General features: G+C 36.1%; 1 long non-coding RNA gene across 1 annotated transcript; it reads left to right on the top strand.

The window, feature by feature from the left end:
- Positions 1 to 667: 667 nt before the first annotated feature.
- Positions 668 to 11,692, top strand: LOC130728484 (uncharacterized). Its single transcript, XR_009015684.1, has 3 exons — positions 668 to 828; positions 936 to 1,015; positions 1,146 to 11,692. It is a non-coding gene; the product is annotated as an uncharacterized LOC130728484 (long non-coding RNA).
- The last annotated feature ends 3,497 nt before the right edge of the window (positions 11,693 to 15,189 follow it).

Raw genomic sequence — 15,189 nt, 5'->3', positions numbered from 1 at the left:
GGATGCTTGTCGGATTCACCGTGAGTTCAAAGTTATTCAGTGCAATCAAGTGCCGGTTGAAGAGCCATGGGCCGGATCGGAGCACAAGCTCCTTATCCTTTTCCGCTGCAAAACGAAAGGAGAACAGGTTAAACCCCACATTCCTGATCTCAATACAGTTCCTGGACTCCCACAAGCGGAGCATCACGCTCCTGAAGATGCCCGCTTCCACTTTGTGAGGGGATAACACCTTGCCTATGAGCCAGTCGTTGACCCCCAGATCCGGGTCAACCTCCACCGGGTCAATGTCCATCACGGTTCCTTCGTCGCCATCAAGGTCAAAGTCTGGTTCCAAGTTTTCGTATGCCATTCCGGCCATGTTCCTCATAAGGTTGCAGGAAAAAAACTCCAGCAGAAAAATTCACGAACCAACGCGAGAAGAGAAAAAACCAAAACAAGATTTCAGAGGCACCAATCACAAGTAGACAGGGTCTCTGATCCCTATGGAGAGAAATTGAGAAGAATCAAAATTTGTCCATGTTGGCCATAGTCGGCGCCGCCATATCAAGTTACTATTAGGTTTGAGTTAAATTAATATAAAATCTTGATGTATCTTGTTTGATACAATAAACTAAAGACACCGTTCCTTCTATGCCTCTTGACTTCACTTTTCAACATTAATTAATTCTTTCTTCGTTTCACTACACTCAACCAAACTCAACTCCAATCTCACCCAAACCCTCTTCTGAACAACAGCGTCAGACTCAGAGGCTAATGCTGGTGAAGCAAGCCCTATCACTAGGGTTCACTCTGCTTGTTTCCTCTTTCGCTCACTCGCTGTCTCCCCAGGTATCTTCAATCTTCGATTCTCCAACTTCTTTCTTTCTTGGTATCATCTTGAAAGGAGAAGACCATGCATTGTTCATTACTATCTTCTAATCTAAATCTGCTTGTAGGTTCCTTGTTCCTAGTTGGAGAAAAGAATGAAGAATGAAAATACAATATGCAAAATGAAGAATGAAAGGCCGTTTGCCTCGTACGTCACTCTTCTTCACTCTGTTTCCCATCTCCCTTTACCTCTGAGTTTTATTTTTCTGTCACACACTTGTCTAATACAAAATACTCTTCTAATTGGATCTTTTGATTCTTCTTATTTTGTTAATCAGGTCTTAATGGGTGTCATTGATTTTTACCAATCTAGGCATGGCACCGAGACCCACTTGTTTGATTGTGGCCATGGCCTCCACCATTCCTGTTGAACAAGTCAATAACGGTCCTCTGAATGTGACAGGTGATTCCTTCATCAGCCCATTTTGCCTTTTGAGGTTGGTCTCATTTAACTCGACTTCTTTTCATTCTGATGAATATACAACAATGCTTGTTTTTCCTGAAATATGATGGGTAATGTTACATTATGGTTAAAGTTTTGGTCAATGTTTGTCTTATGCTTAGTTTTCAATTTCTACTGTTAGGTCTTAAAATATGCTGGTTTCTTTGTTTATTTTAGAGTAGAAAATACAGATTTATTTCCTCAGATATCTAAGTGGTTACTTCGGCGAGGAAAATTGGACCAATGCAATGTAATTTAGTAGTATCAAAAGATGAGGCTTTCTGCTGCAGGTCTTACAAAACAGAAACATTACACAAACTAACAATAACCCATGTATGACTATATTACTAACATGCCCCCTTAAACTGAGTGAGTGTAGTTGAGACATGAAACTGCTCCATGTTTGTCTCTTAGCTCTAGGATAGAGATGAGCAGTAAGTGGAGAAGAGGAATCACTCATAGGTGTGTAATAGTTGAATAAGAAGAAGAAGTTTTTGAAGGAGGTGAAGTAGTGACTAGTGAATGACTTAAATTAGGACTCATGTAAGTGAATATCCATAGAGAGGAAGAAGAAGGAGGCGATGATTTAAATAAACCTTATGTATTGAACGGGCAGTACATGGATTTGTACTAGCAGGAGAAGAGAAATAACTCCAAGTTGAGTAATGGTTGGATAAAAAAAAGGGATGTTTGAAGGAGATGAAGTGGTGAAAGGAGGAAATTTGGAATCATGAAATCTAACATCTCTAGAGGAGAAGGAAGTGAACCATGGGAAAAAGTTGGAGATGGTAAGGATTCAAGTGAAACATTAAGACTTGAAGGAGTAGTATAAGGATGAGCTGTAGGAGGAGAAAAGGAATAACTTCAAGGTGAATATTAGTTGGATAGAAGATATTAATTTTGAAGGAGGTGAAGTGGAGATAGAAGAAATTTAGGACTAATGAAATTAAGCATCTTTAAAATTTGGGAAAGTGGAATAAGATGGATTACAAGGAGAGGAAGAAGATGAGAGAGAAGATGGTGAGGTGAATGAGGAGAAGGAAGTTAAAAATGGGAAAGAGTAGGAGATGGTGAGGATTCAAATGAACAATAATGTATTGAAGGAGCAGTACATGGATAAGTACTAGCAGGATAAGAGAAATAACTCCAAGGTGAGTAATAGTTGGATAAGAAAAAGAGATGTTTGAATGAGGTGAAGTGGTGAAAGAAGGAAATTTGGACTCTTTGAATTGAACTTCTCTACAAATTTAGGAAGTGGTAGACGAGATGGATTAGATGGGGATGGAGAAATAGAAAGAGAAGCTGGTGAACGTAAATGAAGAGAAGGAAGTGAAACTTGGGAAAAAGTTAGAGATGGTGTGGATTCAAGTGAACTATTATGAATTGAAGGAGCAGTTAAAAGATGAGCAGTAGGAGGGTTAGAGGAATATCATGAAAGTGAAAAATAATTGGTAAAGTAGTTATTTTTTAAGGACGTGAAGTGGAGAAAGTAGTTAATTTGGATTGCTGAAGAGGAATATCTATCGAGAATTTGAAAATGGAATAAGATGGATTAGTTAAGGAGGAAGAAGAAAGAGAAGTCGGTGAAGGTGAATGAGGAGATGAAAGTTAAACATAGGATACAGTAGGTGATTGTGAAGATTCAAGTGAAACATTAAGAATTGAAGGAACAGTATAAGGATGTGCTGTGAAGGAGGAGAAAAGGAACAACCTCAAGGCGAATATTAGTTGGATAGAAGAAATTAATTTTGAAGGAGGTGAAGTGGAGATAGAAGAAATTTTGGACCAATGAAATTGAACATCTTTAAATATTTAAAAGGTGGAATAAGATGGAGTTAATGGAAAGGAAGAAGATGAAAGAGAAGTTGGTGAGGTGAATGAGGAGAAAGAAGTGAAAGATGGGAAAGAGTGGGCGATGGTGAGGATTCAAATGAACCATAATGTATTGTAGGAGCAGTACATGGATAAGTACTAGCAGGAGAAGAGAAATAACTCGAAGGTGAGTAATAGTTGGATAAGAAAAAGAGATGTTTGAATGAGGTGAAGTCGTGAAAGAAGGAAATTTGGACTCTTTGAAGTGAACTTCTCTACAAATTTAGGAAGTGGTAGACGAGATGGATTAGATGGGGATGGAGAAAAAGAAAGAGAAGCTGGTGAACGTAAATGAAGAGAAGGAAGTGAAACTTGGGAAAAAGTTAGAGATAGCGTGGATTCAAGTGAACCATTATGAATTGTGGGAGCAGTAAAAAGATGAACAGTGGAAGGGTTAGTGGAATATCTTGAAGGTGAATAATAATTGGTAAAGAAGTTTGTTTTTTAAGGACGTGAAGTGGAGAAAGTAGTTAATTTGGATTTCTGAAAAAGAATATCTGTAGAGACTTTGAAAGTGGATTAAGATGGATTAGTTAGGGAGGAAGAAGAAGAAAGAGAAGTTGGTGAAGGTGAATGGGGAGATGAAAGTGAAACATAGGAAATAGTAGGAGATGGTGAGTATTCAATTGAAACATTAAGAATTGAAGGAGCAGTATAAGGATGAGCTGTAGGAGGAGAAAAGGAATAACTTCAAGGTGAATATTAGTTGGATGGAAGATATTAATTTTGAAGGAGGTGAAGTGGAGATAGAAGAAATTTTGGATTAATGAAATTAAGCATCTTTAAAATTTGGGAAAGTGGAATAATATGGATTACATGGAAAGCAACAAGATGAAAGAGAAGATGGTGAGGTGAATGAGGAGTTGGAAGTGAAACATGGGAAAGAGTAGGAGATGGTGAGGATTCAAATGAACCATAATGTATTGAAGGAGCAGTACATGGATACGTAGTAGCAGGAAAAGAGAAATAACTCCAAGGTGAGTAATAGTTGGATAAGAAAAATGGATGTTTGAATGTGGTGAAGTGGTGAAAGAAGAAAATGTGGACTCTTGGAATTTAACTTCTCTATAGATTTAGATAGTGGTATAAGGGATGAAATAGATGGGGATGGAGAAGAAGAAAGAGAAGCTGGTAAAGATGAATGAAGAGAAGGAAGTGAAACATGGGAAAAAGTTAGAGATGGTGAGGATTGAAGTGAACCATTAAGAATTGGGAGGGCAGTAAAAAGATGAGCAGTAGGACGGTTAGAGGAAAATATTGAAAGTGAATATTAATTGTTTAAGTAGTTATTTTTTAAGGACGTGAAGTGGAGAAAGTAGTTAATTTGGATTGCTGAAGAAGAATATCTGTAGAGAATTTGAAAGTGGAATAATATGGATTTGTTAGGGAGGAAGAAGTAGAAAAAGAAATTGGTGAAGGTGAATGAGGAGATGAAAGTGAAACATTGGAAGAAGTAGGAGATTGTGAGGATTTAATTGAAACATTTAAGAATTGAAGGAGCAGTATAGGGATGAACTGTAAGAGGTGAAGAAGAATATTTTCAAGTTGAATATTAGTTGGATAGTAGATATTAATTTTGAAGGAGGTGAAGTGGAGATAGATGGAATTTTAGACTAATGAAATTGAGCAACTTTAAAATTGGGAAAGTGGAATAAGATGGATTACTTGGATAGGAAGAAGATGAAAGAGAAGTTGGTGAGGTGAATGAGAAGAAGTAAGTGAAACATGGGAAAGAGTAGGAGATGGTGATGATTCAAATGAACCATAATGTATAGAAGGAGCAGTACATGGATAAGTACTAGGAGGAGAAGAGAAATAACTCCAAGGTGAGTAATAGTTGGCTAAGTAAAAAGGATGTTTGAAGGAGGTGAGGTGGTGTAAGACGAAAATTTGGACTCGTGGAATTTAACTTCTCTACAGATTTAGAAAGTGGTTGAAGAGATGGATTATTGGGATGGAGAAAGAGAAAGAGAAGCCGGTGAAGGTGAATGAAGAGAAAGAAGTGAAACATGGGAATGAGTAGGAGATTGTGAGGATTCAAATCAACCATAATGTATTGAAGGAGTAGTACATGGATAAGTAGAAAGTGGTGTTTGAATGTGATGAAGGGGGAAAGGAGGAAAACATGAAGAATTGAAGGTGCAGTATAAGGATGAGCTGTAGGAGGAGAAAAGGAAAAACTTCAAGGTGAATTTTTGTTGGATTGAAGATATTAATTTTGAAGGAGGTGAAGTGGAGATAGAAGAAATTTTTGACTAATGAAATTGAGCATTTTTAAAATTTTGGAATGTGGAATAAGATGGATTACATGTAGATGAAGAAGATGAAAGAGAAGTTGAAGACATGAATGAGGAGAATGAATTGAAATATGAGAAAGGATTGAGATGGTGAGGATTCAAGTGAACCATAATGTATTGAAGGAGCAGTACATGGATAAGTACAAGCAGGAGAAGAGAAATAACTCCAAGGTGAGTAATAGTTGGATAAGAAAAAAGGATGTTTGAATGATGTGAAGTGGTAAAAGAAGGATATTTGGACTCTAGGAATTTAACTTCTCTTCAAATTTAGAAAGTTGTAGACGAGATGGATTAGATGGGGATGGAGAAGAAGAAGGACAATCTGGTGAAGGTGATTGAAGAAAAGGAAGTGAAACTTGGGAAAAAGTTAGAGATGGTGTGGATTCAAGTGAACCATTATGAATTGAGGGAGTGGTAAAAAGATGAGCAACAGGAGGGTTAGAGTAATATCTTGAAGGTGAATAATAATTGGTTAAGAAGTTATTTTTAAGGACGTGAAGTGGAGAACATAGTTTTTGGATTTCTGAAAAATAATATCTTTCGAGAATTTGATTGTGGAATATGATGGATTAGATAGGGTGGAAGATGAAGAGAGAGAATTGGTGAAGGTGAATGAGGAGATGAATGTGAAACATGGGAAATAGTAGGAGATGGTAAGGAGAAATTTTGGACTAATGAAATTGAGCATCTTTTGAATTTTAGAAAGTGGAAAAAGACAGATTACATGGAGAGGAAAAAGAAGAAAGAGAGGAGTTAGTGTGGTGAATATTGAGAAGGAATTGAAAATGGGAAGGAGTAGGAGATGGTGAGAATTCAACTGAACCATTATGTATTGAACGTGATAGAAGAAATAGAGAAATGGAAAAGAGAGAGAGAGAGAGAGAGAGAGAGAGAGAGAGAGAGAGAGAGAGAGTTTTTAACTCAAAGTGTTATCATAATTTTTGGTATTTACAAGAGAGTGAAATCCTACTTATATAGAAAAATGGTAGCATACAGAGCAAGTTAATTATTCTGATAGAAAGTAACAGAACCTAATTATTGCTAACAGCCCCTAACCATTAGTGTCCAGCTTGCATTCCAGCTGGCATAGCTCACACATGACTAACCGGATATTTTCATATCTAAACTATACTATATACACATTCCAGCTGGCCCAGCTCACACATGAATAACCCGATATTTTCATAACTATACAATACTGTATACACTTATAGAGGGAATAGTACATTGATAAGTAGTTGCAGGAGAAGACAAATAACTCCAAGGTGAGTAATAGTCGGATAAGAAAAAGGGATTTTTGAAGATGGTGAAGTGGTGAAAGAAAGAAATTTGGAGTACATTTAACATCTCTAGATATTTAGAAAGCGGTATAAGAGATGGAATAGATGGAGATGGAGAAGAAGAAAGAGAAGTTGGTGAAGGTGAATGAAGTGAAGGAAATGAAACTGGGGAACAAGTTGGAGAAGGTGAGGATTCTAGGGAACCATTATGAATTGAAGGAGCAGTAAAAAGATGAGCAGTGGGAGGATTAGAGGAATATCTTCAAAGTGAATAATAATTGGTAAAGAAGTTATTTTGTAAGGATATGAAGTGGAGAAAGTAGTAAATTTGGATTACTGAAATTTATTATCTTTAGGGAATTTGAAAGAGGATTAAGATGAATTAGTTAGGGAAGAAGAAGAAGAAAGATAAATTGTCCTAGGTGAATGAGGAGATGAAAGTGAAACAAAGGAAGAAGTAGGAGATGGTGAGGATTCAAGTGAAACATTAAGAATTGAAGGAACAATATAAGGATGAACTGTAGGAGGAGAAGAGGAATAACTTAAAGGTGAATATTAGTTGGATAGAAGAAATTAGTTTTGAAGGAGGTGAAGTGGAGATTGAAGAAATTTTGGACAATTGAAATTGAGCATCTTTAAAATATACATGTAGAGGAAGAACATGAAAGAGAACTTGGTGAGGTGAGAAGGAATTGAAACAAGGGAAAGAGTAGGAGCTGGTAAGGATTCAAAAGACTAATTATGTATTGAAGGAGCAGTACATGGATATGTAGTAGCAGGAAAAGAGAAATAACTCCAAGGTGAGTAATAGTTGGATAAGAAAAATGGATGTTTGAATGAGATGACGTGGTGGAAGAAGAGAAACATGGGAAAAAGTTAGAGATGGTGAGGATTGAAGTGAACCATTTTGAACTGAGGGAGCAGTAAAAAGATGAGCAATAGAAGGATTAGAGGAATATGTTGAAGGTGAATAATAATTGGATAAGAAGTTGTTTTTTTAAGGACGTGAAGTGGAGAAAGTAGTTAATTTGGATTACTGAGATAAAATATCTCTAGAGAATTTGAAAGTGGAATAAGATGGATTAGTTAGGGAGGAAGAAGTAGAAAAAGGAATTGGTGAAGGTGAATGAGGAGATGAAATTGAAACATGGGAAGAAGTTGGAGATGGTGAGGATTTAATTGAAACATTTATTGAAGGAGCAGTATAAGGATGAGCTGTAAGAGGAGAAGAGGAATAACTTCAAGGTGAATATTAGTTGGATAGAAGATATTATTTTTGCAGGAGGTGAAGTGGGGAAAGAAGAAATTCTGGAATAATGTAATTGGGCATCTATAGAATTTTGTAAAGTCGAATAAGATGGGTTACATGGAGAGGAAGAAGATGAAATAGTAGTTGGTCAGATGAATGAGTAGAAGACATTGAAAAATGGGAAAGAGTAGGAGATGGAATATTATAGGTAATGTTACATTATGGTTAAGGTTTTGGTCAATGTTTGTCTTATGCTTAGTTTTCAAGTTCTACTGTTAGGTCTTAAAAGGTGCTGGTTTCCTTGTTTATTCTAAAGTAGAAAATACAGATTTATTTCCTCAGATATCTATGTGGTTACTTCTGTGAGGAAAATTGTACCAATGCAATGTAATTTAGTAGTATTAAAAGATGAGGCTTTCTGCTGCAGGTCTTACAAAACAGAAACATTACACAAACTAACAATAACCCATGTATGACTATATTACTAACATGCCCCCTAGACTGAGTGACTGTAGTTGAGACTTGAAACAACTCCATGTTTGTCTCTTAGCTCTAGGATAGAGATGAGCCGTAGGTGGAGAAGAGGAATCACTCATAGGTGAGTAATAGTTGTTTAAGAAGAAGAAATTTTTAAAGGAGGTGAAGTAGTGCAAGATGTAAATTAGGACTCATGTAAGTGAATATCCATAGAGTGGAAGAAGGAGGCAAGGATATAAATAAACCTTATATATTGAATGAGCAGTACATGGATTTGTACTAGCAGGCGAAGAGATATAACTCCAAGATGAGTAATAGTTGGATAAAAAAAAGGATGTTTGAAGGAGGTGAAGTGGTGAAAGGATGAAATTTGGAATCATGACATTTAACATCTCTACAGATTTAGAAAGTGGTACAATAGATGGTGATGGAGAAGAAGATAGAGAAGTTGGTAAAGTGAATGAAGAGAAGGAAGTGAACCATGGGAAAAAGTTGGAGATGGTGAGGATTCAAGTGAAATATTAAGAATTGAAGGAGCAGTACAAGGATGAGCTTTAGGAGGAGAAAAGTAATAACTTCAAGGTGAAATTCGTTGGATAGAAGATATTAATTTTGGAGGAAGTGAAGTGGAGATAGGAGAAATTTTGCACTAATGAAATTGAGCATCTTTAAAATTTGGGAATGTGGAATAAGATTATTGCATGTAGAGGAAGAAGATGAAAGAGAAGTTCGTGAGGTGAACGAGGAGAATGAAGTGAAATATGGAAAAGGGTAGGAGATGGTAAGGATTCAATTGAACAATAATGTATTGAAGGAGAAGTGGAGATAGGAGAAACTTTGGACTAATGAAATTGAGCATCTTTAAAATTTGGGAATGTGGAATAAGATTATTGCATGTAGAGGAAGAAGATGAAAGAGAAGTTCGTGAGGTGAATGAGGAGAATGAAGTGAAATATGGAAAAGGGTAGGAGATGGAAAGGATTCAATTGAACAATAATGTATTGAAGGAGAAGTACATGGATAAGTACTAGCAGGAGATGAGAAATAACTTCAAGGTGAGTAATAGTTAGATAAGAAAAATGGATGTTTGAAGGAGGTGAAGTGGTGAATGAAGGAAATTTGGACTCTTGGAATATAACTTCTCTACGGTTTTAGAAAGTGGTATAAGAGATGGATTAGATGGGGATGGAGAAAGAGAAAGAGAAGCTGGTGAAGGTGAATGAAGAGAAAGAAGTGAAACTTGGGAAAAAGTTAGGGATGGTGTGCATTCAAGTGAACCATTATAAATTGAGGGAGCACTAAAAAGATGAGCAGTGGGAGGGTGAGAGGAATATCTTGAAGGTTAATAATAATTGGTAAGAAGTTATTTTTTAAGGACGTGAAGTGGAGAAAGTAGTTAATTTGGATTGCTGAAAAAGAATACCTGTAGAGAATTTGAAAGTGGAATAAGATGGATTAGTTAGGGAGGAAGAAGAAGGGAAGTTGGTGAAGGTGAATGAGGAGATGAAAGTGAAACATAGAGAGGAAGAAGTAGGATATGAGAGGATTTAAGTAAGGTTGAGTTGTAAGACGAGGAGGAATATCTTCAAGGTAAATATTAGTTGGAGAGAAGATATTATTTTTGGAGGAGGTTATGGAGAGAAAGAAGAAATTTTAGACTAATGAAATTGAGCATCTTTAGAATTTTTAAAAGTGGAATATGATGGATTACCTAGAGAGGAAGAAGAAGAATGAGAAGTTGGTGAGGTGAATGAGGAGAAGGAATTGAAACATGGGTTAGGAGTTGGACATGGTGTGTATTCAAATGAACCATTATGTACTGAAGGTGCAGTACATGGATAAGTAGTAGCAGGATAAGAGAAATCACCTAAGGTGAGTGATAGTTTGATAAGAAAGCGGGATGTTTGAATGAGGTGAAGTGGTCAAAGAAGGAAATTTTGACTCATCAAATTTATCATCTGTTGATATTTTGAAAGTGGTATAAGAGATGAAATAGATGGGGCGATGGAGAAGAAGAAAGAGAAGTTGGTGAAGGTGAATTAAGAGAAGGAAGTGAAGCTTGGGAAAAAGTTGGAGATGGTTAGGATTCAAGGGAACCATTAGGAATTGATGGAGCATTAAAAAGATGAGCAGTGGGAGGAGTAGGGTAATATCTTCAAGGTGAAAATTAATTGTTAATATTTTATTTTTTATGTACTGGATGTTGAGAAAGTAGTTAATTTGGATTCCTGAAATTGATTAACTCTGGAGATTTTGAAAGGGGAATAAGATGTATTAGTTAGGGAGGAAGAAGCAGAAAGAAAAGTTGGTGAAGGTGAATGAGGAGTTTAAAGATAAACATGGGAAAAAGTAGGAGATGGTGAGGATTCAAATGAAACATTAACATTGAAGGAGCAGTACAAGGATGAGCTGTTGGAGGAGAAGAGGAATAACTTTAAGGTGAATATTAGTTGGATAGAATATATTATTTTTGAGAAGGTGAAGTTAAGAAAGAAGTAATTTTGTTCTAATGAAATTGAGCATCTTTAGAATTTTTGAAAGTGGAATAAGATGGAAAACATGGTGAGGAAGAAAAAGAAAGAGAAGTTGGTGAGGTGAATAAGGAGAAGGAATTGAAACATGGGAAGTTGTAGGAGATGGTGAGGATTCAAATGAACCATTATGTACTAAAGGAGCAGTACATGGATAAGTACTAGCAGGAGAAGAGAAATTACTCCAAGGTGAGTAATAGTTGGATAAGTAAAAGGGATGTTTGAATGAGGTGCAGTGGTGAAAGAATGAAATTTGGATTCTTGAAGGTATATATGCTGCCTCTTCACTTTTCAACATACTTTATTTCTTTCGTTCATTATTTCTTGGAATTATTAACCTTACACTGATGTAGCAGGATACATAGGTAGATATTGGATCAGAAGTGAGAGGTTTTAAAGTTTGCGGTATTATTTCAAGTACTTGTCCCTTTCTTACACTTGTTAAACTTTAGGAGTTTTTGTCCTTTGTATTCTTTCATATGCAATTTGCAACACTGCCATGTGCTTTCATACTCTGGCAATCTTGCCCATCTAATTTATGCTGGTTTTTTAACTATAATTTTTAAAAAGAAATTATCATCTTAATAGGAGAAAGAGTCCTATGAAGATGATAATCTATATATTGAAAAGATAATATTTACACTCAGTACTGGTAATTAATTAATCAGTAACCTTTTCCTATTATTTTTAAAAGGTAATGTTATCAATTTTGAGGCCGAAGGCGCCTTACTAGTAGGCCCACCTTATGAGAAGACACAACACCTTATCAAAAGACAGTGGAACATCAAAGGAAAGATTAAGAGAAGGAAGCACAAGTGGTTTAGAGAGGAGAAGGTGAAGCCTTTGGCTCAACTTTATACACAACAGGTTTGACCTTAGCTTCAAGTAATTGTCATGATATTGAAAGAGATGACCATGCATTGTTCAGTACTATCTTCTAATCTAAATCTGCTTGTAGGTTCCTAGTTCCTAGTTGATTCAAAGAGAAGGACCAGAACCGTTTTCTTTCATCTTCTTGGAGAAAAGAATGAAGAATGAAAATACAATATGCAAAATGAAGAATGAAAGGCCGTTTGCCTCGTACGTTTCTCTTCTTCCCTCTGATTCCCATCTCCCTTTACCTGAGTTTTATTTTTCCGTCACACACTTGTCTAATACAAGATGCTCTTCTAATTGGATCTTTTGATTCTTCTTATTTTGTTAATCAGGTCTTAATGGGTGTCATTAATATTTACCAATCTAGGCATGGCACCGAGACCCACTTGTTTGATTGTGGCCATGGCATCCACCATTCCTGTTGAACAAGTCAATAACGGTCCTCTGCATGTGACAGGTGATTCCTTCATCAGCCCATTTTGCCTTTTGAGGTTGGTCCCATCTTACTCGACATCTTTTCATTCTGATGATTTTACAACGTTTTTTTTTTCCTGCAATATGATGGGTAATGTTACATTGTGGTTAAGGTTTTGGTCAATGTTTGTCTTATGCTGAGTTTTCAATTTCTACTGTTAGGTCTTAAATTATGCTGGTTTCGTTGTTTATTTCCTCAGATATCTAAGTGGTTACTTCGGTGAGGAAAATTGTACCAATGCAATGTAATTTAGTAGTATAAAAAGATGAGGCTTTCTGCTGTAGGTCTTACAAAACAGAAACATTACACAAACTAACAATAACCCATGTATGACTGACTACATTACTAACATGCCCCCTTAAACTGAGTGAGTGTAGTTGAGACTTGAAACTGCTCCATGTTTGTCTCTTAGCTCTAGGATAGAGATTAGCAGTAGGTGAAGAGGAATCACTCATAGATGATTAATAGTTGCAGAAGAAGTTTTTGAAGGAGGTGAAGTAGTGAAAGAAGACAATTAGGACTCATGTAAGTGAATATCCATAGAGAGGAAGAAGAAGGAGGCGAGGATTTAAATGAACTTATGTATTGAACGAGCAGTACATGGATTTGTACTAGCAGGAGAAGAGAAATAACTCCAAGTTGAGTAATGGTTGGATAGAAAAAAGGGATGTTTGAAGGACATGAAGTGGTGAAAGGAGGAAATTTGGAATCATCAAGTCTAACATCTCTAGAGATTTAGAAAGTGATATAAGAGATGGAATAGATGGTGATGGAGAAGAAGAAAGAGAAAAGGTGAAGGTGAATGAGGAGAAGGAAGTGAACCATGGGAAAAAGTTGGAGATGGTTCTGATTCAAGTGAAACATTAAGGCTTGAAGGAGCAGTATATAGATGAGCTGTAGGGTGAGAAAAAGGAATAATTTCAAGGTGAGTATTAGTTGGATAGAAGATATTAATTTTCAAGGAGGTGAAGTGGAGATTGAAGAAATTTTGGACTAATGAAATTATGCATCTTTAAAATTTGGGAAAGTGGAATAATATGGATTACATGAAGAGCAAGAAGATGAAAGAGAAGATGGTGAGGTGAATGAGGAGAAGGAACTGAAACATGGGAAAGAAATAGGAGATGGTGAGGATTCAAATGAACTATAATGTATTGAAGGAGCAGTACATGGATACGTAGTAGCAGGAAAAGAGAAATAACTCGAAGGTGAGTAATAGTTGGATAAGAAAAATGGATGTTTGAATGTGGTGAAGTGGTGAAAGAAGAAAATTTGGACTCTTGGAATTTAACTTCTCTACAGATTTAGATAGTGGTATAAGAGATGAAATAGATGGGTTTGGAGAAGAAGAAAGAGAAGCAGGTAAAGATGAATGAAGAGAAGGAAGTGGAACATGGGAAAAAGTTAGAGATGGTAAGGATTGAAGTGAACCATTATGGATTGAGGGAGCAGTAGGACGGTTAGAGGAATATATTGAAAGTGAATAATAATTGTTTAAGTAGTTATTTTTTAAGGACGTGGAGTGGAGAAAGTAGTTAATTTGGATTGCTGAAGAGGAATATCTGTAGGGTATTTGACATTGGAATAAGATGGATTTGTTAGGGAGGAAGAAGTAGAAAAAGAAATTGGTGAAGGTGAATGAGGAGATGAAAGTGAAACATTGGAAGAAGTAGGAGATGGTGAGGATTTAATTGAAACATTTAAGAATTGATGTAGCAGTATAAGGATGAGCTGTAAGAGGAGAAGAGTAATATTTTCAAGGTGAATATTAGTTGGATAGTAGATATTAATTTTGAAATGAGCAGTGGGAGGGTTAGAGGAATATCTTGAAGGTGAATAATAATTGGTGAAGAAGTTATTTCTTAAAGACGTGAAGTGGGGAAAGTAGTTAATTTGAAACATTAAGAATTGAAGGTGCAGTATAAGGATGAGCTGTTGGAGGAGAAAAGGAAAAACTTCAAGGTGAATATTAGTTGGATAGAAGATATTAATTTCAAAGGAGGTGAAGTGGAAATAGAAGAAATTTTTGACTAATGTGGAAAAAGATGGATGACATGTAGATGAAGAAGATAAAAGAGAAGTTGATGACGTGAATGAGGAGAATGATGTGAAATATGAGAAAGGGTAGGAGATGGTGAGGATTCAAGGGAACCATAATGTATTGTAGGAACAGTACATGGATAAGTAGAAGCAGGAGAAGAGAAATAACTCCAAGGTGAGTAATAGTTGGATAAGAAAAAAGGATGTTTGAATGAGGTGAAGTGGTAAAAGAAGGAAATTTGGATTCTTGGAATGAGGTGAATGAAGAGAAGGAAGTGAAACTTGGGAAAAAGTTGGAGATAGTGTGGATTCAAGTGTACCCTAATGAATTGAGGGAGCAGTAAAAAGATGAGCAGTGGGAGGGTTAGAGGAATATTTTGAAGGTGAATAATAATTGGTTAAGAAGTTATTTTTTAAAAACGTTAAGTGGGGAAAGTAGTTAATTTGAAACATTAAGAATTGAAGGAGCAGTATAAGGATGAGCTGTAAGAGGAGAAGAGGAATAACTTCAAGGTGAATATTAGTTAGATAGAAGATATTATTTTTGCAGGAGGTGAAGCGGGGAAAGAAGAAATTCTGGAATAATGAAATTGAGCATCTATAGAATTTTGTAAAGTCGAATAAGATGGATTACATGGAGAGGAAGAAGATGAAAAAGTAGTTGGTCGGATGAATGGGTAGAAGGAATTGAAAAATGGGAAAGAGTGGGAGATGCAATATTATAGGTAATGTTACATTATGGTTAAGGTTTTGGTCAATGTTTATCTTATGCTTAGTTTTCTT

The sequence above is a fragment of the Lotus japonicus genome, chromosome 1, assembly GCF_012489685.1.
Source record: "Lotus japonicus ecotype B-129 chromosome 1, LjGifu_v1.2".
In the NCBI taxonomy this organism is placed as follows: Eukaryota; Viridiplantae; Streptophyta; class Magnoliopsida; order Fabales; family Fabaceae; genus Lotus; species Lotus japonicus.
This window is presented reverse-complemented; position numbering and strand designations above follow the sequence as displayed.